Source organism: Ascaphus truei, chromosome 1 (genome assembly GCF_040206685.1).
Source record: "Ascaphus truei isolate aAscTru1 chromosome 1, aAscTru1.hap1, whole genome shotgun sequence".
NCBI lineage: Eukaryota > Metazoa > Chordata > Amphibia > Anura > Ascaphidae > Ascaphus > Ascaphus truei.
Window position 1 is genome coordinate 218,500,427 of NC_134483.1, and position 27,490 is coordinate 218,527,916.

Consider the following 27,490-nt stretch of genomic DNA (forward strand, 5'->3'; position numbering starts at 1 on the left):
AGACACATTCCGTGGACGGGATTTACGTTAAATCAAACATCAAATTCTTTAAAATCCGACAATCCAAGCGCCATGGATGGATTTTAAAGAATCCGCGCGGGCTAAAGTGTGCGGATTGGATTAGGTCTGAAAATCCCGGGTAAATCCGCAGATCGGATTCAGACAGGTTTGCCCATCTCTACTCTGTGGCTCTGCCAGCATTTAGTTTAGAAGATTGTAAAAATCCAATGTAGCTGGCAGGATCATGTCCCTATGTTTGCTGTTGACATTAATCTGACCCTGGGGGCCATAAACAGTGTCCTGGAGGGAAAGGAAGGTAATGTGCCAAGAACTGGACCCCGGATCTGTAAGTATTAGTCAAGTTACAATATAAATACTTCTATAAAACCAGTAGCATGGATTGCTGCTTTAAGTGCTGTACTCTTGACCTTTCCCTTTCCTACTTGGTTCTATGACTGGCGGGGATATGCACAATGTAATTGCCAATCTGATTGCATGCAACCAATTATATTATCATTAGGGTGGAGGAAACTTGAAACTCCTACGACCTGCTGTAAAGGAAAAAAATTATATATATATATATATATATTTACAAATTTACAAACCATGTACAGTGCATAAACGTCTCTAATTTCTTTTGGATCTAAAAGCATCAATCACTAAGTTTTAATCAATCAAACAAAGCACAGTCATTCTTTCATGTTGGTCCTATTTGGTAATGCACCTTTAACAACATAATGGGTCCTCATCACTGGGGCGGGAATACGCGTGGAAATGCGTGGGGGCGTTGGGGCTGGGCTGCAGCCCCCACAGGGACTATACATTTTATACATGATGGTAATGTATGTATGTTGCTGATTTTGTATGTACAGCACCTCCACCCAAAAAAAATGAGTCCCTGCACTCCTGGCACATATTTATGCGTGTAGGTGTTATGTACAAATGATGAGTCTTTCCTATCCAGCACACTGCCATACTCCATATAGACCGCCCCATGCCAGTGAGAGGCTGCAGAAGAGCTGCTTTCATAAAGCTGCTCTTGTCTGGCACCTGCTGCTGGCTCAGCAGAGCGGTGTGACTGAGCAATGAGCCAGGCGCAGCTCGCAAGCTCCAGGGAACTCGGCGACGATCGCTCCCTCTGCCAGATCCACCCAAAGCCAGGCAGCAGACCTTGTGTACTAAAACTCTTCAGCTGGTTTGGCGATCCCTTCTGACAAACAGGCAGAACAGCAGCAAGCCATCAAAGCATGCTGTGCATTCCCACAAATGAATGTGACACATACTGTTCTGTAAAGGTAAAAAAAAAAAATCTCCGCAAAATTAAACGAAATCAATTAAAAAAAGAGTGGAAATAATGGTGGTTTGCATTATGTGTAGCTTGGCTACATGATCTGCTTCAGATCTCTTACAGCTGCATTAAGATGTTTTGTAAATATTTGTCACGATTAGTGTAAAAAGGAAAAGTCAATCAGCAAATGGAAAATCGCTTAGTGCATTGCATGTGCTTAGAGGAGATAAGGGAAATGTGAACATTTCAACTTTTATACCTGTAAAATTATGCTTTTCCCCCCCCTCCCCCTCTCCCTCCCCTCCCCTTAGAATAACAAATACAGTGATACTTGTGGCAATGCTTAGGAAGGGCTTAGCTTTGGGAAATCATAGGCACGGTTTGGAGCATATTACATTTTTCCAGTATAAAAAATACTGTATTCATCTCTCTATCACTACATCATCATCCAGTGTATTCCATAAACTATAAATGAAATCACTTTGGGGGGGGGAAGAAAAAAATAATACCTTAGTGCAACTTTAGCATCTGATCTTTAACAGATGCTGAATATAATCATATGTAATGCTGTATTGTATGTCTTTTAATAATAGACAAAGTACACCAACTGAAATCACTGGCCAAATGCAGATCTAATTTCCAGAACGTGATGATATCAAACATGACCTATAATTCCTTGGAAATGTCCTCATCTAGCAAAATGATACAGTTAGCAAATCCTTTAATTTGCCTGTGTTTCTTCTTTTCAGCTTACATTATGTTTAAATATAAAATAATGCCATGTTTTACAGTGAACATTTTTTTTTTTTTACATTGCACTTTCTGGTACTGTTTTTGCATATGCTTCCTAAACACTGATCTCATTGAGATCCATTTGCAGTGATCCAGTCCTGCATTTGTTTCCAGCACATGCCACTGCCAGTAGCAGAGGAGTTTGGAGACAATCAGTGGGAAGGCAGGCGGGGCTTATGGGGAGAGAGAGAGAGAGAGGCTGATCTCAACTCTTCTCCAAAATACAGTTCAATGACCAGCAGCTAGTACGAGGAACAACTGCTCTTTCCTGCTGGGAATCAGCGTACACCCAGGAGTTTCGTGAAACTGCATCACAGTATCCGTGCAGCATTTGGACCTGGGACGGGACATGACATGACTCTCTTATCCTTTTGATGACTCTCCCTCACACCAGATCCGATTGAAGGTGTCCTTCCTTCTTGCATTGAGTGGAATCCTTGGGGAATTTGGCTTTGCAGGAGACGAGTGTTCAGTTTTCTCTCAGCCCTTCATCGGATCAGGATTCAGGAACATAGTTGCCTTACAGAAGCAGGAAGAAAAAAAAAAGGTGCAACATTGCGATACAAATAGAATCACATGTTTAGTAATGACAAAGGATTGCAAAGGAGAGAGTGCTGGATCCGTTTTCCTAGAGAGATCCCTCTAAATGGATTACTAATGGGACTCTACATGAGCTAGCTCTGCTTCTCTGCTGCCTCTGCATGTTCCCAAGGTACAGTATTTCTTGTGGCTGTTATCTATAAAGAAATTGGTCTGCGAAGTGTAGTTTCTGTAGCAGCGTCTCAGCAGGCTGGATAATGCCTCTTCTTTCGGCGTGCTTCCAGTTTTGCACGGTCCCTTTTATTCCAGATTATTAGACTCTGACTTATTAGATAAATAGCTGAAATTCTAGCAGTGATGTCCAAACGTGAGGCAGAAAGCGCAGGGGGTTAGAGAGACCTCTATCCCCCACGTTGGCATTAACCTCGCTGCTGCCTGGTACAAAGGCTGGGGAGGTCTTGCTAGATCTTCTTCTTATTGCATTAATAAGCATTGTGAGCGAATTGGTTGGAACCATCCGTGCAAATGCGACTTGTCAGCGCTTCTATGCTGTGCATTAAAAGAAACTTCTGAATGAATGAGGTGGCTAATTGCTAATGTGCGGGTGATTTTTTGTTGTCGCTACTTGTTCTCAGTCCTTGTCTGGCTCCAGACAGCAGTAGGGACCCTGCACATTGGCGTTGCTATCCCCTCCAGCACTTAAGGGTTTAACAAGACAGAGCGGGTCGTGGAGGGGTCGGCTCCAAATAGCTTCTCGCATCAAAACAAGTCTTATTTCCTCTCCACTCTGCATTCAGGCCACTGTTCTGCACACTACATGTAACCTTCTGAAAAACTGCTCAGCTTCAGTATGATAGGCTAACTGTATAGGTCTAGTTATTAAGTGTCCACTAAAGAGTAGGTGCATGGGGGTTTAAAACGCTTGTTCATTTCAAGTGTACTAAAGCTCTGATTGTGTTGTCATACAGTGAGTTAAAGGCAAGGTAAGAAATCAAAACTAAGTAAATTAGGGCTATGGGGTGGTTGTATATTTATTTTACACGCATTATATTTAAGTGTGTGTGTATATGTGTATACAGTATGTGTAATTATATATATATCACACACACGTGTGTGTGTGTGTGTGTGTGTATGTGTGTATATATATATATATATATATATATATATATATATATATATGTATGTATGTATGTATCTTTCTCTCGATAGATAGTATAGACTTTACAATTGAAGGAATCCAGAAGACACAGGTCATTTAACACTTCTGTACCAGGGGCGCGTATGTTCATTAGGGTGTAGCAAAGGAAACATATCCACAAGCATACAGTATCATGCACTGTTTATTGTATGTATAGTATGCTCAGAGGTAACGCTGAAATAAAGTCTCTGTTAACCCATTTCATGGCAGAGAGTTCATTAACTGGTGTCGATCCCCTGACAGTTTCCTACCCATCTTGAAAGCCATATCCCCGGGTGTTTGCCGTTGAAACGGAGGGATATGATGCCTTTCCTTTCTCATGTGCATGAAAAGCAATCAACTGAGAGTAATGTACACTAAGTGCTCTGGCTGTGACTTTGCACGAGAGATAGTGGGAGCTTTGGGAAGCTGGCTGTAAATCCCCCACCCCCCCATGTGTTGTTTTCTCGGCTGCCTTCTGGTGCCTGGGTCTGCCTGGTACATTTGGGGAAATAGAGCAGAAAGTGTGTGAGGAAGGGTGGGGAGAGCTGGTGGGCTGCCTGCCTCCCAGAGGGGCCCTAAGGCAGAATGAGATAATTATCATAACATGCTGGAAATGGGCATAAAGAAAGAAAAGGGTATTTTCAGTAATAGGGAATCAGATGCAGTAAACACACAGCATCTTGTTCTGGTGCTAAAGTGACTCCAGTTTTATGACATCTATTACTGCTAACTCTGGAATGTCATTGTGAGCAAGTCTAACACAGTGATATCAGCACAGTGTGTGAGGGGAATAAATACTTTATTTGACGTCTATGGTTTGCAGTTTACAAAGGTGGTAATACCTTCTGATTAAACACTATTTTAAAAGAGTGATATTAGTATTTATATGTATGTATAATTGTATTCTATGTTATCTTAACACGAGGAGGTCTTTAGTACAGCACTGAAGAAGTTAAGTTTATCTATGCTCAAAGTGTAAGAGGGAAACTATATGCGTCCTATTGATTGTATGAACATGGATTTTTCTTTTAGTCAGTGGATAGGGTAGGACGTAAACACGTGGTGCCTGGGAGATGCAACAAAGGTTAATTGTGCACAACCTCTCTGTCTGCTTTCTGTCTGCAATACCTTGTAATCTGGACACCCAGCCGTTTCACTGCGTTATGGAAGCAAATTGTGCCCAAAGCAGCAATGTTTCTCCTAATGGCAATACAATATAAATGTGCTTATTTCCCCCAAGTGTGCTTCTGCTTTTAACCGCTCTGTCAGGGATTACAAGTGATTTCTTTCTTGCCATGGGAAGTTGTGATTTGTCTTTTGCAAACTAGTAGCCACGTAGAAAGAGTACCTGTTTAGCCCTTCTTAGACTATTGTCTTGCACTGAATACATATGTGATCATTTCATTTTTCCTTCCCGTCATTTGAATTGAAAGTGAATTTTCTATTTTAGATGTCTAGACATTTCAAGTAAACTATTAGTAGCATTTTTGGTCTAGGCAAATAATTGTCCTGGCATAGACTAAAGTGCAAAAAAACTAAAGATGGGATGTTTCATTATTTACAATTTGCCCTCTGTCTTCTTCTCCAATAGAAGTAGTATAAAAGTTAATTATTAACCTAACTTTAAATAGTCAGACAGAATCATGTCTCCAATCTTTGAAAACAATAACTGCCATTGATTTAATTTGACTTGGCAGTTCTTATATACTTTGTAAAGTAATTTGTTATTGCAGTGTATAATCTTTCTTGTTAATAATGAAAAATATTCAGATAGAATTAACTTTGATTTTGATAGCCCATGGATATGTATTTTCTTGACGGAATTTCCTTTGTAGCTTAACAATTCACTTTCGTGGTACATGTTTTACCTGTTTTTGATCTGCAAGCCTTGAGTTTTCTATGTTTGGAGTTATAAGTGTTTCTGTAGTAATAAGTCACTTCAAGAGTTTAAAAACCCTCCCCCTCTATGGTTAACCATTTTCTTAGAAGGTGATATTATTATACTGTAGTAACCAAACACCTGCACTCTCAAACCCCACATAAATTACACAGATACGTTTAAGCAAAATAACAGCTCTTTCTAGTATTGCTCAATAGCTTGTTCTAAAGCGAGGGCTTTTAACATTTGTTGAAGACTAATTATAACATTAATTCAATTATTTTCTTTGTATAGTGCTAATGTGTAACAACGAACTGGTAACTTGTTTTAATGTTCACGATTGTGAATAAAGCAGTTTGTAAAAGGTAATATTAACATTTATATGCTTAAATAAAGATTTAACACCTTGCATCGATGACACTTAATGTAGTAGTTTGTATCACGGTCAAAGATGTAAGTGTTGGGAACTGTTGGGGTTTTTTTGTTTACATGGCTGGCAATCATACATGTTCTCCTTCCTAACATCTAGTAGGATTGTTTATTTTTCAGTTGGTGAGTGATAAGCCTACAAAAGCTTTTTAGTGGGATAAGTGAGAACTGAAACATATATATTGTTTTAAGGAGCATGTATATTTATCATAAATTGCAACTTGTAGATAAAGGTATATGTTGTCTCTTTCCTAAGCTGGTAATTTGAGTGGGAGAGCAGTGCTTACAAATTTAGTTGAGCACAGGGGGAGGGCTCCTAGGGTTAGACAAGTAGGTGCCTTCATTGATAAAACTGACAGAATGTATGTCTTGTGATAAATCCAACTGTAGGGGATTGTAAATTTGTGTATGTGTTTTAAATTAAATAAAACAAACAACTTAATTTCCACCACTCCCTGATGTTGTTCATGGCATGACATTAAAAAGGGGGTATTGTGCAGTGCTGACAGAAGTAGTGACTCCAGTCATTGTGGTTTTTTTTTGTCTCTTGTTAGTTAACTGCCACTCATCATTATATCGAAGCCTGAGTTCATTCATTATAGTGATAACATTGCCATTGGAAAGGGGCCATATTAGGAAGGTCTGCAGTAAAAACAGAAGCAATTCTGCGTATATGTCCTTGTTTTGAGTGCCAATGTGTTGTGGCTTCCTTGATAATTCTATTATGTTTTGATAGAAAATGTAATTATAGCAATATATTATTAATTACCCTCATGGTAATAATTTTGAATAGAGCAATTAGAGGAAGAAGTATATATGCAAAGGGTAGTAAAACATTCTAAAATGGTGTGTAAAACATTTCACAGAAAATGTGGGGTCGTCAATGGATTGTGTGTACACAGTTCCCCTAGTGGAGGAAATGTGATTTGCAACAATAGAATTCTCCCCACTACTGTGACCACTGCTTCGCAGATTACACTGCACTTATCAGTAACAATTATTCCATTCCGCTGTGGAAAGTATTACTCTATTGTCAAACATGATGTTATTGACAGGATATGCCTTCATGCAAAAAAACAAAACCCCCATTGATCTGCAGTAAAGGAGTCACGATGCCTTTGCAAGTGACTGGACTGTAGTAAGGATTCTGAATGTTATGGGGTGGATTTGGCGATTGGTGCCATACAGAAAAGTATTCTGAAAATAACTTGCTCTGTTGCTTTTTTTTGGCAGCAAAATTGGATACCTAATTGGTAAACATGGTGGGCTTTCTGCCACAGAGCAACACTTAATCGTCCTAATCCTTACCACATGTTTTTGTTTTTTAGTTTAGGAACTTAAAAGATAACAAACTGGAAATGTGTAGCCATGTGCTTTTCTGGTTGCTTGTCTTTTAGCGTCCCAACATTTAAATAATTTATGACATTGTCTGCGTTATGATTTTTACGAGACCCCAGAATAGCAGTTTGAAACATGCAAACTATCTGCTCTCTTGTATCGAATGAACTGTTCAATATGACTTCTGAAGGGAAGAGGCTGAAGAAGGAAGAAGCTTAAAGATTACAAAGAGTGATTGAGAAAATCATTACCATTATAAAAGCTAAACATATAACATGTACTAAATATAGGCCTATATCTGTTTTTATTAAGTGATGCTATGCTAAAAGGACACCTGACACTGGAAAGTGTTTCATGACATAGCACCGCATTCTAAATACAGGTCATGATGTACTTGTAAATCACACTACAGACAATAGCGCATTATTATTTCCAATGATTGCTATCCGTAAAATGTCATATTAAAATGCACCTTTTAAATGTGCACAGTGCGTTTACTGAGCACAGTTGTAAAACTTGTGGTAGTTATGCCCCCATTAACAGGGTTCCACTTATAAAGTTGTATAGTTTTTATATCAATGGGTTATGTGGATGAGGTACGGTTCTTTTAATGGCATTGATGCTCAATTATGATTCCATAATTCATGATTCCATATATATCTCAAAGCTAATAAAAACAATATGTAAGTACCAAATTCCCCCCCCCCCCCCAAAATGATGCAAATATTCCTTACACAATCAAAGTTATTTTTTATCTTTATATCCACCTTAGCAAAATGTTTGGATTCATTGTAGATTCTAGAAACAAAACAAATGAAAAACCAAGGTTTCTATCACATTCAGGCCTCTTTCCCATATTGTGAAAAGCATGTTAACATGCATTTAGCAAAGCAACACTTTAATTCAACCTCCGGGGGCCCCCTTTGTACCTGAGATACTTCCCGGGGAAGGTGCCGCCGTTACTTCCTGGTTGTTGAAATCCCCTCCGACGCGCGACCAAGTAGGGAGCTGCAACAGATAACGCTGTGGCTCCCTCTTGACCCGCATGGTGGAGGGGATGTATCAGCAGCATGTTCCCTGGGCACCCCATACAGTGGAAATTAAAGAGGCTCCGCTCCGGAGACCCTGTGCTCCCGACCCATGTAAAAAGTGTTTGTGTGTGGAGGGTGTGGGAGGAGGTTTAAAAAAAAAAAAAAAAAAACACATTTCTGTATGGGGAACTGCTCCTATAACTTCCATTCAAGCAATTGTGAATTGATGCACCATTTACAACATGCTTTTTGAGGTAATGAATTGGGGAGGTTAATATTTTATGCTTGTGTTTTGCTATTTGTGGCATCACCACACAGGATGATGTACATGCACCTAATTCACACATGCTCCAAAGAAGGTGCAAATGGTATGAACCGAAGATACTTATCAAACAAATTAAAAAATATTAGTAATCCAATTGAGCAGCACTATATTTACTGTGATATTACAGGGATTCCACCAACATATATTTCCTATTTACACTTTGCATGACATTTGTTATCAGAAACCAGCCTGTCCTCGTTGCTAGTCATTTCACAGTTCAGTGACTAACACCCGATAGACTAAATGATTTTGCTTCAGTGGAATTTTGAGCTTTTTCATACAGAATATCTATGTATTAAATGATTTAGTCTTCATCAATTTTACATAAGGCAAAAATGGCCCTCCAGCAGTAAAGGTAAAAGCTGATGCAAGGCTGTGCACTCTCTTCTTTTTTTAAATTCCTAATAATACATAAAGTACTGCAGTCCAACATGTCCTACTTTTCAGTAGCATTATTGATAAACTTTGGCTCCGTGGAAATAGGCTATCTCTACTTCATATGTTTCTGTCATTGACTAATATCACTTTTGATGTAAGAACTTCAGCTGTAATAACTCATGTGTTGTCTTCTTCATAACTGGGTAATTACCAGTCAGCTGCAGAGAGAACAAAGAACTTTGATGGACACAAACACAGCCTGATTCTTTTAAAGAAAAATAAGATTGCACATTTATTACATTGCTCTGATATATTGATTGATTGAAAATCTGTATTCAGTGTTTGCGTTTCCTATTTTATCTGACAATGTTTCAACATGAGCTCTTTAGTTAATTCCACTAGCATCTTTAAATTATGGCCTAAGCCAGAGAAACTCGCTGGGTCTTCATCTATTAATCATGGAAGCTGCTTTCTTATGCGGTTGCCATAGTTTCAGTGCCTCAGATAGTGTTGGGGTGCCTTGGGAAAGGCTCAGCATATAACAGGACTTGCAGACCTTGCAGTTATTTTTTTCTGTAGCAAACCTTGAAAAGAACTGAAAGAGATTTCCAACATTATTCAGTGCCGGATTAAAAGAGGCAACTCCTAGATGTGTCTCTATGGACCTTGTTATGTGAACATCCAGCTGATATTTTTTTCCCCAGAATTTGCCTTTTACTTTGTTCTCCTGGTTAAAAAAAAAATTGCAGTTCAGAGACTAGAGGTTACTTTAATCTATCTGCAAGCGCAGAGAATGCTTTTCATCACAACCAGTGATAAATGTCGAGGCTAATGAGAGCGTTTAGGATTTATTATTATTATAATTTATTTATAAAGACTTGCAAGGCAATTCAGGTTATTTGTTTTAAAAAAAAAATCTGCTGTCTATACTATGACACACATGGGTTTAATTTTTATTTTGTTTTTTTGTAGAACCCCCAAATTAGTTTAATTTAGTATTTATGTTTATTAAGGATGTTTGAGCTAGCTACAACGCTCGACATGACAATAAACAGGACCTTTGACCATTCAAGGCCATTATTCTATTACGGAAGAGCTCCCATGAAAACGTAAATGAGGCTTGTTATTAGCGTCTTAGGGGCATAAAACTCACTCAGTACTACAAATTGAAAACAATTGTAATAATATCATTAAGAAACAAAATCTAAATTTCTCAAGGAAAATAATGGCAGCGGAATATGTGGATTGCTGGTGAGACTGAACACTTGCTAATTTGAAAAAAGTTGTCTCCTTTTCTATCTTAAATATTTGATTTTGTTGAATGATTTAGCGAGTCATTTTCTATAATCCCAAGCAGCAGTTTCAGCCATTTTTAAATTTTTTTTAGACAAAAATCCCTATTAATTTAATGGGCATTTTCAACCCGAAAACATCCCGAACGTCCGCTTTGGACAATGTCAAATAAGAGCCTCAATGGGGCTAGGATCGATGGAAATCTTTCTTAAGGGAGCAAGCTAAAAAGTCACACAACCAAGCTTAAAAGTTAACTGGCAATGCCATGGCTAAAATCGGGTTAAATGAGTAATGTTGATATGATGGGTAGGTTTGGGAAACATGTAAGCCATGTATCTGTGATTTTTTGGGGGGGGAATTGTATTTTGTAGGATGTAAAGTTTATTTACCTACCCTAAATTTATTGGGGATTATTCATTACACTGCTATGTCGACCAGGGTACAGGAACTACCATTGACTTGAATGGAAGTTTCCATATGATCGTGGCCTGATCGTCACTATTGCAGTTTAATGAAAAACCTCTATTTTGTGTGTCTTCAAAATGTTTAACCAGTGCAGGAAAAAAAAATATAAAATGATTTTATTAGAGGTCTACAAATTAGTTCAGTTTATAAGGATCTCACTAAATCTGTGGTAGCTGTTCCATTTGAGCTAATCTGATTCTCTTCATTGGGAGAAAAGCCTCATGCTACCAACCTGACTTAGGTTTTGGTTATACAATCTGCTTAATGCAGCAGACACACAAACAGGTTTCAGGAATAACCTGTTCAATTTGCACACAAGTGATTTTTAACCTCATTTAATCACTTATAGGCTATGAGTTTGTCGTCTCTAGAACGTGGTCTGGTTCTGGGCCCTGAGGAAAGGTCTGAGAAGAACTTCTTTATGGAAATCACCATCAAGCATAATTGAAGGAAGTCAAAATTAGAGACTGAACTGGGCTCATCTGGTCTGTGACCATGATCATCCTTAGCCCTAGAGCCTCCAAATCATATGGATGTTCTAGTATCTGGAATTCTTAGTACTTGAGCCAATCGGAAATGTCATTGGGACATGTCTAATTTGGATGAATTTGAACCCATAGGCAAAGTGTAGCATTCATTTAAATATATATTAAAATTAGAGGCCATTTGCTATTTACATCACCTACACTCACTGTGCGGTAGTTCTTCATTCATTCTAATTGCAAGATATGAAACTATGTGAAGTCGTACTTTTGTGATTACAGAATTCCAGGGAAGGATATTTCTTACCAGTTAATTAAGCAAAATGGTCATTCTAATGATGGGTCAGAGGTGAGTGTTATTGGAGTAAACAGCTCAAAGAACAGAACAGGAAACACTATCCATACTGCCTTCTAAATTACTTATTTTGTATTATATACCTACACGATCATTTACAGATGGAGTGAAACTGTACTTTAAACCCCCTGCTCCTGGTAGCGTATACTTGCAAAGCCATCAATCAGTAACATGTTAATTATTTAATATTGTTTTATTATTGGCTTTGGAAAAATATGATGGCTCTTAAAAAAAAAAAGTCAGATTTAAAATATATGCTTCCATTGGAAAACTTTACATGGGCTTTTAAAAAAAAGAATAATAGGATTCTGAATATGCTTTGGCATCACTCACTAGCACAGACTGTCAATAAATATTGTATTAGAAGAGTAATCTCTGTATGCTTCCACATGAAAGGAATCTGATAAATAAGGCACTTACATATGTACAATGACACCTTCTTATTAATAAAATCTAATGCAAGAGCGCAGTTTCATCCCCTGTGTGTTTGGCAGGGTAGAGTAGCATTGTAGACAGGTCATTATGTTGGCTCTGAATGCACACTTATTAGTTTGCTTCAAGCTTTAGCTCCTGAGTGGTCTTTGCTGTATAATTTTGAACTGTATGTCATCAAAGCTTACCCACCTTTAATTGGGCACTGATTCCATGATGCAGGTGACTGCATGTATACTTGTAAAATGTAAGGGAAATTAAAGAAAATCTATTTAAATGCAAGTTGGGATTACTATTTGTATTGCATTATTCAGCATTAAAACACTTTACTTGCAACCTTAAACTTGTCATGGTTCATGTTGTGATATCTTGTACCAGATGGACCAGAATTTAAAAAAGTATATAAATTTCATGGAAACGTTCAAGATCACATGAACCCCTTCTTTAGATGTGTCCTACTAACTGACACCATTATTTTTGTGTGTAATATATATACGTAATATTGGCTGCTCTTCATTTGTAAAACTAGATGCTTGAAAAGAAAGTGGTTATATTTAAAAGTCAATAAAATAAGGATAACATGGCTTTTATTGTGACTAGCTCCTCCAGAATCCTAGACGCCACAAATCCTTGGGGAGTAGTCTCACACTTTAAAGTACCACAGCAGCTTTTGATCTTGCTTTCTGACTTTATCATAGCCTACAATTAGTCCCCAAACCTCTGTTACTAACTAAAGCAAACATGTGCTGACTTATCCAGCTCTCTGTGTAGTAGCTGGATGAATTAACACTGGAAAATGGATATGTCCTGGTCACGTTACAGTTTTCTCATTATCGTAGAGCAGGGGGGCGTGCAAACTTTTTTTGCTGCCCCCTTCCCTTGCCTTCTCTCCTCCATTGTTGCCCCCCATACCTTGCGTGGCGTCAAATGACGGCACAGGGTCGTGTCATGTGACCCGCAGCGTCATTTGACATCACATTACCAAGGCAACCGTCACATCACATGGCGACATTTGACGCCACGGTCACGCGTTTTGAAGCCGGCAGAATCTCTGGAAGTAGAGGTTGCAGAGGCCTCGCGCGGTTCCCCGCCATTTCATTTAAATGCCTTTGGGAAGAGTGCGGGACCTCTGCAACCGCCCGCAGCCCCCCAGAAAAATCTCGCTCCAACAAGTTTGCGCACCACTGTATCGTAGAGGAGGAGATGTTTTTCTTTCTTTCAAAAAGAGAACTGATATGAAGCAAAATGCAGCCTGGGTCAGCACTGATCTGTGCTACTGGCAACATATAATGCTTTGCTTGTCACGCTCCCTTTGCCCCGCAGGGTTTAAAGACAGGTACGGTCAATGATTAGGATTATGGTGAAAATGAAGGGTTGTGACCTGCATCAATAATGTGTGAAAAAGAGAAAATCCAGATAACCCAATAACTCAGTCGTTGAAAATATCTTGTGAGGGCTTTGCAGTAGGGATTAATTAGGCATTGTTCACTGAAGAGCAGCAGTGAACTGAATGGACTCAGTAAGATATGCTACATTCAGTGAATAACCACATTGTAGCCAACAAAGATTTGCTTTTTACATTTCTAATTATTCTGCCTCTTAGCTGCGCTTATAGTGCCGTCGCCGGCGACGTCACAATGCGGTCGCTGGAAAAATCAAATTGATTTGACTTCCAGCGATCGCGAACACGCCGTCGCGTCGTGCCTACTATAAGCGCGCGCTACGGCGGCAATACATATGTTTTGCCGCGACGTCGCCGTCGCCGGCACGATAAGCGCCGCCTTAGACTCAGGTATCAGGTTAGACACAACATTGTTTCTGTACCTTTTTAAGAAAAGTAAGCTGGTGTATCGTGTGTGGTGCCAGTCTTGCACTGATTCACACAAATTCACCGTCATTAATGATTTCTGATTACATATATCCTGTTGTGCCAGTGAGGCATAATCACATGTGGGGCTTTGCAGAAAATTGTTGCATTGTTTCCTGTTTTATATTTTACATACAAACAGAGCATTTTTCCATTTCAAAGAAATACATTTTCATATCCACTCGAGAATTGTCATTACTGTGGCAGAATGCTTACTGAAGCTGAAGACAATAAAGCTGGGATGATCTGGATGTTGCTGAGCAGGTCTAACAAAGCACTCCTTTGTTTTAAGGGAGTTGAGGTATGAAATTGTTGGCGACGCGTCCTAACCACATTAAATCTTGTGAGCAACACCTTGCACTGCATGCTGCTTGCTTCATAGCAACCTCTGGTATACTGGAAGGCAACGTGCAGGCGGGATTCAGCATTAAGCTTCAGAGACGCCTTATGAAAAGGAGAAAACGCGGATAATTTGCTAACATCTGAATTTAATTTGAATGTGTGAAACAACAAGTTTTAATGCTTACAAACCTTGTAATGTCTAACCACAAACCTGAGCATTATCTGTGCTCTCTAATTAGACTATGTTGTCTTTCAAGTGCGGTGACAGATGATCAGTCCATTTTCTTTCATAGCTTTCTTTCATATGTTATGTAATTGTCTTTCTTTATAAGTCCTTAGTAGTATGAAGACATAGATGTTCATTTATCAGGAGACCGAGCGGCTTGTGCTGTTCAGGTCAGTTTTGCCTCATTTTTATTTCAGTAACTAACTAGAATGGTATGTATGTATATCTGTATATCTTAATTTATATAGTGCCATCCAGGTACATCGTGCTTTACAATACACGTGACATAATATAACACAATGGGATTCAGCGCTTCAGACAAAACATTTGGAAAACGAGTCCTTGCCCCAAAGAGCTTACAATCTAAGTGAGTTTGAAAGGGGAGAGCTGTAAAAATTGCAGCCCCACATCAAAATGCAATTGGATTCCTGAGACAAATTCGAACACGCTTAAAGTGCAACTTTTACTTATTTGTTTCCCATGAAAATGCAGTGTTTTACCTTTAATCGTTCCTGTGTAATTCTGGTCTTGCCAAATAACTCTCTTACTATAACTCTATCTGAGGTGTCAGAATTACTTTACACAAAGGGCAAAAAAAGTGGCAAATACCAATATACCTGTAGACACAAACAGTCTTAAAACAGATTGTGCAAACATCTTAAAACTAACTCTCCAACGTGTTTTATTACCTTGGAAACATCATATGTTGTTTAAATAATGAATTTAAGATATTGTAATATTTTTTAATGTGGTAATTACCTACATCTGTACCCATTCGACATATTATGCATTAGTTTATATTGTTCCAAGAAGAGACGGTAAATTTGAGCGTAAAACAAAACCCCAAATAAAGCTAATACGGACACAAAGTTTGGTAAATGTTGTGTGGCTCACAAACCCTGTTGAACAAAAATGAAAGTCATATTGAATTATTATTACTCTTTTACTGCAGCCTTGGTCGTAAAAAAATAAAGTGTCAAGATGTAATATTTATGATCACGAATACATGATCTATTTGTCCCACTTTGGGATTGTCTGATTTTGTATTATAGTAAAAGAACCGACTCAGTCCGGGTCAGAAGTTGCAACTTGTAGTTCTGACTCTGATGATTGTGGAGTTCAGCAACTTCTTGTATCCGGGTGCTCGGTGACCCTGTAAGAGGTGTTATTTCTGGTCAGTGAGCATGTTCTCATGTAATAAATTCTCTGTTCTACCCTATATTTTACTCTTGCCCACAATTACCAAATCAGTGGCTGATAAATTGTGAAAGAGAAAGGAAGTAAGGTTCTAGCCTCTGTTGGTTATGAATCACAGTTCGTTGGTTTTGATTTGCTGAAATATACAGAACGTAGATGAGAGGATTTTCTTTTGACATTAAGCTTTCATGGAGTGACCAGGATTTCGGTACTTTGGCTTTGTAACTGTATACAGTACACTGTACAACAGGATGATGACTGCAATCACTGAGGACATGCTATGTCCGGTAGTTACATAAGCCACAGTTATATTTGTATGTTTAAACTAGGACTCAATGTATATTTTTCCGGGTAAGATATTTAAAAAAGAAAATAAATATAATTTTTTGTGTTTGTTATATACTTTTTGTATAAAAGATTTTGTTCTCTTTATTGTTGATGTATCTCACTTTTAATCTGCAAAGTGGTTCTCGTACATTTGGATTAAAGCAGCAAAACATCCAAATTGTAATATATATATATATATATTCTATATTATATATTGAGATATATAGAGATAAAATCAGCTCCGCAGTATTAGATAATATTGACTCATTTAAACAAAAAAATGCCATTTTAATATATTTTTTAATGTACTGATCATCCTTTGTTTGCTATAGCAACCATTTAGAAAGACGCAACCACTTCCTCTTTTGAAACCGACTCTGACACTCACCTTTTTGTGCTCTGCTCTTTGGCAACAAAGTATCACAACCGGATCTGTTGCAGTATTTCCAGGAACAGGATGTCTATTGCCAATCTGAAAGCTGTAACAATAATGTGTTGCAATGTAACATTATATTGTTAAGTGTAACTGTAGCTCAGTAAGAAGGCGGCCATTTCGATAGCCCCACACAGAATAATATTGACCAATCGATCACAGGAGAACGGGTCGATCGGCCGGTTACATAATTATTTCTCATTTAAGCTACTCACTGCTGTATATCAGGGGTCTCAAAGGCCTCAAGGGTCACCAACAGGCCAGCTTTTATGGATATCCCTGCTTCAGCACAGTGGCTCTTCGTGGATTGAGCCACCTGTGCTGAAGCAGGAATATCCATAAAAACTGGCCTGTTGTTGGCCCTTGAGGACTGCGTTTGACACCCCCCGCAATATATGTTAAAAAAACAAGTGGATGCAGGACTGCTGCTTTTTTAAACATGCATCTTAATTCATTTCAATGGGAATCTTGTATGAATCGTGCTAATTTTCTACAACAGTATACAAAGGGGTCACTGTGGTAGCTGCACCACACATGGTAAGCCTATTGATTTCAATGGATTTAATGCACATGAGGTAACTGCCATTGTTCAGTGAATATACCACACACTGATTTCCTACCATAAAAGGAACGAGATTGGTATTCTTCACTTGGTACATGCAAATAGCATTTACTGACACGGTGACATTAATTATGTATTAGAATTATATTTGTGAATTTGTTAATATTGTGCTTCAGCCGGGCACTATGGCAAAAATACAGGTTTATCAATAGAAATATATTTGTAAATGATATAAGACAGGAGTAATTTTTCCTCTAGCTCAAATGAAATAAAACTCTGAATTACATTTGAAAAGTGTACATTTGAAAAAACAGTATGTACTAAAATAAATATGAGAAAATAATGATCCACTGATGAGATCGTAGGTACACAGAAAAACCTCTCCATACAGGTAAGGTTATTAAATGGTGAGAAAATAAGTGTAGGGTTTTGTGTTCCAGCGTTTCAAGCTTCAATGTCAATTCCGAATATACCATCCAATAGTTAAACTGGAGAAATTAAAATACATATTTTCATTAGGTGGAACACATAATCATTCTTTGCCTTTGTCTCCCGGGCATATTTAATTTGTTTATAATAATAAACACAATCTCATAATAACGTCCATACATGAGTGTCCGGAGCATGTCATTTCGCTGCAATTTATTATACAATCACACCAATACAGGAGAGTATAATTGTCAGTCTCTCGCCTTGCTTTGTAGTTTTCATATATTGTAATCCATTGGCCAAATCTAAGAAGTGAATACAAGTGACACTAAATGGAAATTGCTAATGCAATAATGTTCATGGTGTGCGATAGACCCTGCCATATTGTTATCTGTATGGTAATGCCACAAGTGCATAAATGGCATTTTACTATCGCATCCAGCAGCTTGCTGTTCCAGGTGCAACTTTAGAAATAACAATTTTAAATACCCATTGTTGTTTTGAATACTTAATTATTGCTCACCTCCGTTTCTGTTTGTCTTCCTGTTTCCTGATAAGTGGAGAGATAATGGACCCGTCTATGTTTTTTGTCTTGTTGAAATAATAATTTATTATTGACTGTAATGTACAATTTTCTGTATACCACTAGTAGAGCAGATTGCAAGAGATTATTTTGTACGGAGACCATTGTGTTCCAGTTGTCTGGTTGCAAACATGTAGCACATACAGGTAATAAGCAGTGCCGCATGCTTTCTAAGAAATAGATTTGAACATCTTTGCACATGACTTCAGCAACACCTTCGCTCTTGTCTTTATAGTCGTTTTTGGTCTCAGAATAATGACAAAGTGACTTATTACTTACAATCAGGATCTGTCTATATAATGTGCATAGTATACATGTGCCTTGTTTTTAAGCATAGAACTTATTTATAAAAAAATCAACTAGGTATTCCAAGGACATCTGAAAGAAACAAGCTCTGTGTATGAGCTTTCACAGTTTGTTGATTTTAGTTTATTATTTAAATTAATTGATGAAATCCATTTAACTGGCTGCCTGGTGCAATCTATTTATGCTGATGTGCCCAGCAGCCTGCTATTAATGCATCAATGTATTGCCAAGTTCACAGCGGAGTGCATGTTCCCCCAGACACGTTACATATTATAAGATATTGTGTTTAATTAAAGCCGTTGAACTCAATGTAAAGCAAAAGTTGAAATTCCGACTCCCCAAGTAGCTGTAATTCAGTCTGAAATAACGGCTAGAACGCTGGCTGCCAGGTTGGGCTCTCCTGCCTGGATCATTTGTGGCTGCTCAAAGTATATCATTCAAACAGAATTCATCAGTGGCAGAATTCATCAGTGGCAGGACAGTGCGAAAAGTGTTGCTAAACCTGTAAGCACGGAAGGTGTTTACCGGCCTTCCAGTAAACACCTTCCAACGATGAAACCATTAAACAGGCCCTGGAAAGTACCTGTTTAATTGTTTAAGGAACATTCTCAAAAAGAAAGGGTGGGCCTCGCCTAGACATGAAAGGGGCAGGGTTCAAATTAATATTGATGTCCATTTCCTTGTTGCACCACAAATAACCCCACGAATTGATTTGCATGTGATCCTGACGGTAGAATGATGCGTGATCCTGACGGTAGAATGATGCTGGTCATGCAAAGAGGAGAAACTATAAATGGTTCCCCACGTATTTTCGTATATGACTCTCCTTTTAATATTTTAGTTTTCTTCTTGTTGGCTGCCTGCTAAATGAAGAGAAAATAGTTTCCCTAGTCACCAGTGCTCAGTGTCGAGCATGTGAACATGAAGCATTAGTCGTCTATCGGATTGATATGACCTCTGAAATACTAAATGTTTATTGTATATATTTTTCTGTAGTTGTGGTTGCCATGGTGATGTTTTTTAGGTTTACAATTCTAGGAAGTAATTTATTAAAACAAGGTCAAGGTATTTTGTATGCATGCCATAAATATATCAATCTTCAAAAATGTAGTTGATTTTTTTTTCCCTAGGAGTATTTGACAATTCTTCACATTGTTTAGTATTTCTAGACAAAATGCCCTCTCTTGTTGATCACCAATAAAGTTTATTGAGAACTATTGTATTGTAGAAAGCAACACAGGCTATAACAACAAAGCTCCATTAGCTCGGGTCTCATAACGTGGCGTTACCTAAAACAGGGACGCATGTTATGTTCCCTTCGTTAACATTGTACCTTCAAAGCTAATTACGTATTCTGTATGCAAAACAAAATCTGGACTTTAGCATGGACTTAATGTCACGTTATTGTAGCATAATGTTGCATTATCTTTCAATAACATAATATTATGCCAGTCTTGGCATTACTCCTATTTAGACCCCAAAATAGGGCTTTTGCTGGTGTGGAGAGCGATTCAAAAGAGAAAAAGAACGGTATGTTATTGAAATTATGCCTAACTGTGGTGTTACATAGTTACATAGTGTAGTTACATAGTACAGGGGTGCGCAAACTGGGGGGGCTAAAGATTTTCCAAGGTGGGCGTGGTGGTTGCAGAGGCTTGCACTTGTCCCCAAGGCATTTAAATTAAATGCCAGTGGATCGCGTGAGGCCTCTGCAACGGCCCTTACCTTGTATTCGGATGCGTCGCCATGGCAACGTGGCGGCAAATGATGCAGTGGAGTCTTGTGACCCAACGACGCTGAAGTCAAGTTAATGAGTGGGGCGTGATATGGGGGGGGGAAGCAGCATGGAATGTTTGCGCACCCCTGACATAGTAGATGAAGTTGAAAAAAAGACATCTGTCCATCAAGTTCAGCCTATGTTAAATTTAGATGATAGATACTCATCCTATATTTGTACTTACAGTATATTGGTCCACAAGGAGGAAAACAAAAAACCCCAGTGAAATATCATCCAATAATATCTCATAAGGAGAAAATATAAATTCCTTCCTAACGCCAAATATTGGCAATAAGATTTCTCCTTTGGTCACCATCCTTCCCATGTTTACTTATTTATTATATCCCTGTATATCTTTCCTTTCTAAAAAGATTTCCTACCTTTTTTTTGAAGATATCTATTGTATCTGCCATCACAGTCTCCATGGGTAATGAATTCCACATTCTAACTGCCCTTACTGTAAAGAACCCTTTCCTTTGTTGCTGGTGAAATCTCCTTTCCTCCAACCTTACCGTATGACCCTGCATTGTTTGTACTGCCCGTGGGATGAATAGTTCTATTGAAAGCTCCTTGTATTGACCCTGCATATATTTGTATGTAGTTATCATATCCCCTCTTAGGCGCCTCTTCTCTAATATAAACAAATCTAATTTAGCTAGCCTCTCCACATAAATCAGATTACCCATCCCCTTTAATTAATTTGGTGCCTGTCCTCTGTGCTTTTTCTAGTTTCATAATGTATTTTATGGAGTGGTTCCCAAAACTTGACTCCATATTCAAGGTGTATATAATTACTAATGCTTTAGCATAATTATGCTTATTTCCCTTCCATTCATACCCCATTTAATGCAAGATAAGATCTTGTTTGCCTTTGCAGCTACTGCATAACATTTGGCACTTTTGCTAAGCCTGCCGTCTGCAAGCACTTCTAAATCCTTCTCCATCAAGGATTGACATAATTTTGCCCCATTTAATTTGTACGTCGTCTGTTTATTCCTGTTACCCAAATGCATAACCTTACATGTATCTGTATTAAACCTCATCTGCTATTTACTTGCCCAAGTTTCCAGTCTATCCAAGTCCTTGCGGACAAGGCAAAAGTCCTATTTCAGTGATTTGGGCAGCAGTAACAACAAATTTAGGTGTAACTTAAATTACGTAATATTAAAGGACTTTTGTATTAAAAATAATAATAATTCCCCCTAGGTTTGGACAAGGGGGGCAGCGGAGCAGAACGGCGTTGATATCATCTCCAGTTACCCCCTTACTCCCCGAGATGCTTACATCTGAAGGTGATGCCAGTATCTCAGTCCTGTATAAAAGTCCAATAGGAAATCACAAGGGATAATGATGATGTAGGTATCTCGGGAAGCAGGGGGCACCCAGAGCTGAAATAAAAAAATAAAAATAAACCCCCATCCCCTCAAAAGGTTTTGCCACTTTAAGTTCCCTCGTTAACTTATCGTCTAAATTTAGCATAAGTTGAACTTGATGGACATCTGTTTGTTTTTGTTTTTTAAATCCTCATCTACTATGTCACTACTGGATGTAACTATGTAACCTTAACAGACTTTTGTGGCTATGAAATGCTCATGATAATGCCTCATTTGCATGTCATTATCACAAACGTCTGTTGTAGTTAATGCTGTGCTCTCTATGGGAGAAAACATGGCTTACTGTTATGTTATTGTGCAACGTTAGTGCTTAATGTTACATTAAGTTAGGTTACCTCGGCATTAAGTGACTTGATAGAGGTTTGTGGATCCGAGCAACAGTTGGTTAGCATTGGGATGAACTTAATTTGAAGACCAATTTTATGAAAGTTGCAGTTCTACATATCCTGAAATATACACAGTGCATGCAACATGTTCAGACGGAGGAATGTAATTGTGGCCTGCTGCTTACACTGTACAGCTTTTCTGTGCATATGTTTCTATTATTTGAAGGTAAGATGTGTGACTTGGCAGGCCTATTAAACACAATATGATTCTCACAACTCATCAAAGTTAACTCATTTAGTCGGTAATACAATATACTCCAAAGCCGAAAACCCCATTCATTTGCATTGAGGGTTTTGGCCGATCTCGGTGTTATCGGCCGCTGCAGAGTATATTGAATTCCCCCCCACTTAGTGGTGCTCTTAGTGTTGCAAAGTCCTGGTGTTTTTGCAGGCATCGAATGGCTGGAAGAAATAAAAACGATTCCTCAGCTCTTGGCTGCTGGTTTTGGCAGTATCATGTTGCATGTTACCATCAAACTGTCTGAGCTGAATCTGGTCCAAAACCAAATGCTGTTTTAATATCATACAAAATGAAATTCTTCGAAGAGTGCATGAAAGGTTTTCAGCTTCGAGCCAAGTTCTAAACTAGTTAGAATGCCTTGTTTAGTACAATGGAATGTCACATCCTACACACCTGCAAACATGTCACATAGACGCCTATACTCTGCATGCAGATGATAGCCCTATATGACTGTACTCGCATATTACAGTACTTAGACATGTGACATGGACATATTTACGATACATTTTCAGAATTTTTTTTTGCTTTCTATAAAAGATGTATAAATAGGGGATTAATAGACCTTTTTGCATTTTCACATAAGAACAGCAATGACAAAAAGTCCTAATACAGCATCATTTATTATTTGCTTGTTGAATATGAGCTTTTATTCCATGCTAGTATTTATAAGCTGCTCCCTTTTATTTTAATTTGTGAAAGCTATTTCAATTTTAAAAAGTTGTTTTTTTAAATGAGCAGGTATAAAGAAGGCACATTCTATTAATTAATGATTTGCATGCAATGTCCTTTTTTTTTTTATTGTAACGAGACAGTTGTTTATATTTGAATCAGCAGCAACCAACCATACTAAATCCAAACTGACAAACTGTATTTTTTTGCGCTCAGTGTCTTTGGTTGAATGTTTTAATTTGTCTTCTCTGTGTACAAGGCACATGAATGCAGAACTTTGTTTGTTTTTGCATAATGATCTCATTTTAAGCATCACTGTTCCAAACACAGTACAGAGCTGTCATATGCAAGTTATAAATGAAGCTGCATACATATATTTTTTTCTCATGGTAATGTTTGTTTATGACCCATGTCTGAATTGGTTTATTCATGGTGCAGTGCTCCTCGGAACGTGACAGTATTCAGAGTGTAAGGGCTTTGATTGTTTCTCCTCTACTACGACTTGCATTGAAAACAGTGCTGATTAAAAGAGCCAGGACAAGTTGAATTGGCGATGCTCCTTGCTATTGAATCCCATTGTTTTCTCATTTCAATTGAGGGACCCATATCTCATTTTATAGCACAATATCTGGTACAATTGTTTACTTCAAGAAGACAACATGCTTTCTTTTTTTCTCCTTTCTCTCCTTTTATCACTACGGTTGCATGTACAATCATAACTCTCATCTCAGATATTCTGGTCTTTGATGAAACGGGACACAGAATTATGTATGGCTGCCATACTAATGAGCTAAGCAGACAAAGCTCGCAATGTTTCTCATATCTTTCCTTCAAGCAACATTTTGCTAATGGTTTTTAGGCTTTGGGATGTGAAGCAAACAAGATGTTTGCTTTTAGTCCAGTGTGAGAGATTTATAAGGCTGGGGTGCTTCTTTCATTTGTCGCAGGCTGTATTAAATAATGCTGTTACACACACAAGGGTTTGTAAAATTTGGACAAACACAAACTGCAAATGTATCCTGTATACGACCGCGTAGCCTGAGGTGGAGAGAATCTTTGCTTGTTATTATATCTGCTGTATGATAGTACATTTATATCAACAATACTCCATTCTCTCATTGGTTTTGTACAGATGATATATATTTTTTACTTTTACTGGTCCAACAGTCTCACAAGGAAAATGAGGCCCCAGAGGGATTTATTTAATTAGTCTTCGGAGGCAGGAGATGAAATCTAGGGGAGTTTAGTGTTCATAAAAGAAACGAAGTGCTGGACACAAGTACAGTACAGACAGATATTGGGGACAGCAAAGGTGGAAGATGGAGGTTCTTATTAATGATACCTATTGTCTTTGTTTCTTACATGACACTGACAGTGTACTCTGTACACTTCTGGAACAATTAGTCGCCGTCCCATAGAGCGTACAATGTAATGTTGGTGTCTGAGGCACGGAGATAAGGTGCCTGCCCAAAGTCACAAGGAGCTGACAATGGGATTTGAACCAGGATCCTCAGCTTCAAAGTCTGTATCATTGTTTTTAGAGTCGGGCCTTTACTCACTGAGTGTTTGTTTTCAGTCCTCCTCCTCAATCATGATTCAGTTTCACATTTTCTTTTGAGAGACCGTTTAAATATGGGGGCCTTTTTGTAAATGTTCAAATATATTTTCCCTGTTTGTGTTTAAACAAATGAAATATATCAAAGTAGGAATCATGCCATTTTTGTATTTTTTTTTTACATACTTGAGTATTGCACTGTGTGAGGTAAGAGTGTTGCATCTAAAGCTTGGTGTTGACTTAAAAGAGCAACCCAAGCTGTTTTCCCCCCTCCTTTTTTTCCTTCATTTTTTAGTACAGGATTGAAGCAGGGAGTCTCCGGAGCTGAACCCCATTTATTTCAGCTGTTGAGACCCCCTGCTTGCAGAGTTAATTACCTCTGAAGTGGGTGCCGTTATCTCCTGCAGTTTCAGCCCCAGTTACATGGGCCAATAGAAAGCCGCACCGGATGATGTCACAACTTTCTATTGGCCGAAGGGCCTGGGAGCTTTGAAAAACAGCCATAATGTGAACCCTGGAGTGGCTTCCTGCACTCAGTATGGAAGGAAGTATCTCCAGAAGCATGGGGTCCCGTGAGCTGAAATTAATGTGGTTCAGCTCCAGAGACCCCCTGCTTCAATCCGTATAGAAAAACACACACATGGATTGCCTCTTTAGTGCTGCTGGAATCAGGTTTGTGATACCTTGCTTTGCCTGATAAGTTAATGGAAGAGCAGGAAATAAATAAACACACAGGATATCATGGGTGCTACTACTTGGTTTGAATATAAAGTGTTTTATTTTTTATTTCGCTTATTTGTATAACATCTGGTTATGACTTTCTCTAGTTCTAACAAAAAAAAAAATAGATTTTGGCCTGGAATGCTTCCCTTAATTACAACATTATTCATATGCGGTTGAACATTTTTGTATTGGTTAGCACTACAGCTCCACAGTAGCTATAATGGAGAATGTGAACTGGGTAAATCAGCATAGGACATGAGATATAATGTATGCATAGAATGGTAGTAGACACACCACATCTCTGAGAGGATGCAGACAGTTGCCTGAAATGTTAATTTGATGTGGTGTCGTTAGCAATCAGCACTAATAGAAATGAGAGTCCTTCCTTGTAGTAGGTGGTTCTGTACTAGTTTGATGAAAGCAAAATGCCATTATAAGAAACTAATTGGGAGCAGCATTCATAATGTTTGGAGAATCTTATTAATGATGTTTTGGTTTCCAAGTGGAAAAGCCTTTAAACACGATTTTACAAAATCAATTACTACACGGTAATGTTGACATTTCTCCCAAATAAGTAATATAGGCCTTATTTAATATCTCTGTGACAGGGAAGCTGCTTCAAGGCATATTGAATAAGAGCAACACTGTTAAAAAAAAAAAAGATAATTGTTTTATCTTCTTGGTACTAGAGGGGCCATCTGGGGCTGTGAGAAGTGAAGAAGGAATAATGTCATTGTAGTCTCCAAACAAATATATCCATACTAACCAAACATTTACACCAGTATGTTCTAGAACATGTATTTCATTCAGTAGGTAGAGCATGAACGGTGACGGTAAAACCTACATAGTAAGATATCTGAGCTAATAATTATGTCTGTAACCTTTTACAGAGCCATGTAAACATTGCTGACATTGAGAAATCTACGGTCAACCTACACCGTAAAATCGAGTTACATAATAGTCAGCACCACTTTGCAATTTGACAGGTAACCTTTTTTACGATGATAGCAGACTTTTAGTTTGCGCAAATTAACCGATATTTCAGCCCAGTCACAGAAAACTACAAATGTGTGAAACGCCCTATAAAAACGTACTATGTTATATTCATTTAAGTTCTGTAATACTTTTAGATGACATTATTTCTGCGTTTAAGTTCCCCTAACAAACTATCTTAAAGTCAACAATAACAATGATACTAACTTCCAGGCATACCCCGGTTTAAGGACACTCACTTTAAGTACACTCACGAGTAAGGACATAATCACCCAATAGGCAAACGGTATCTCACGCATGCGCCTGTCAGCACGTCCTGAACAGCAATACCGGCTCCCTACCTGTACCGAAGCTGTGCGCAAACGGGGAGACAATAGAGCCTGTTACAAATGTGTTATTTACATCAGTTATGCACGTATATGACGATTGCAGTACAGTACATGCATCGATAAGTGCAAAAAAGGCAGTGCTTCACTTTAAGTACATTTTCGCTTTACATACATGCTCCGGTCCCATTGCGTACGTTAATGTGGGGTATGCCTGTAGTTTACATTTGTTTTTACTCTAATTTTTTGTGCATGACTTGAAGGTAGACGTACTGTTGTAATTTTTTTTTGTTTGTTTACAAATAGCAACCTTGGGTGACCTTTGAATACATCACAAGAGGTAGAGCAGTAGTTGGCAACATGGTACAGTATATACTATGTGCAGGCCTTGAGCTCTAAAAAAAAAGGCCACACCCTTAGCATTCACTGAAGAAGTGGAACACATGGGGGTAGAGTGTGAGATTTAGTGGTAGGAGAGTGGGATATGGCATAGGAGACAGAGTAACAGGAGGGAGGGCAATGGGAGGGGAGGTGGGGAATGAAGGAGAGTGGGCACCTAAGGGTGGGTGGATAACATGGGTCGGGACTGGGTCACATTATGGGGGTGTGGTAGCGGGTAAGTGACCATGGAGGGGGGAAAGAGTGACAAGGGGGTGGGACTACGTGACCTAATAGGGGAGATATGAAGGGAGGGTGACATGGGGAGGTATAATGGAGGGAGGGCTGTACTTCTCACGTTATCTCTTCCCAGTGCACAGGGTGCAGGGACATAGTAGCTGCAAGATCCTTCACACCCACTGATCCCTGCTCAATGCCTGTGCGCTCAATAACTCTCTACTTGCCCTTGGAACAAGTGAGCACAGGAAATTAATGGGGGTACTATTCACGAGCGTGCTGTCATAAAACAGCTATGTATGTATGGTAGTCTTTCAAAGTGGTCTGGGATA

General features: G+C 38.5%; 1 protein-coding gene across 4 annotated transcripts in view; it reads left to right on the forward strand.

The window, feature by feature from the left end:
• The first annotated feature begins 2,280 nt into the window (after positions 1-2,280).
• Positions 2,281-27,490, forward strand: part of SEMA6A (semaphorin 6A) — a 131,564-nt gene continuing 106,354 nt past the window's right edge. For all 4 annotated transcript variants that reach the window (XM_075601180.1, XM_075601196.1, XM_075601187.1 and 1 more), the window contains exon 1: positions 2,281-2,792. The gene's annotated coding sequence lies outside the window, so the exon portion shown is untranslated. The remainder of the gene's footprint in view (positions 2,793-27,490) is intronic.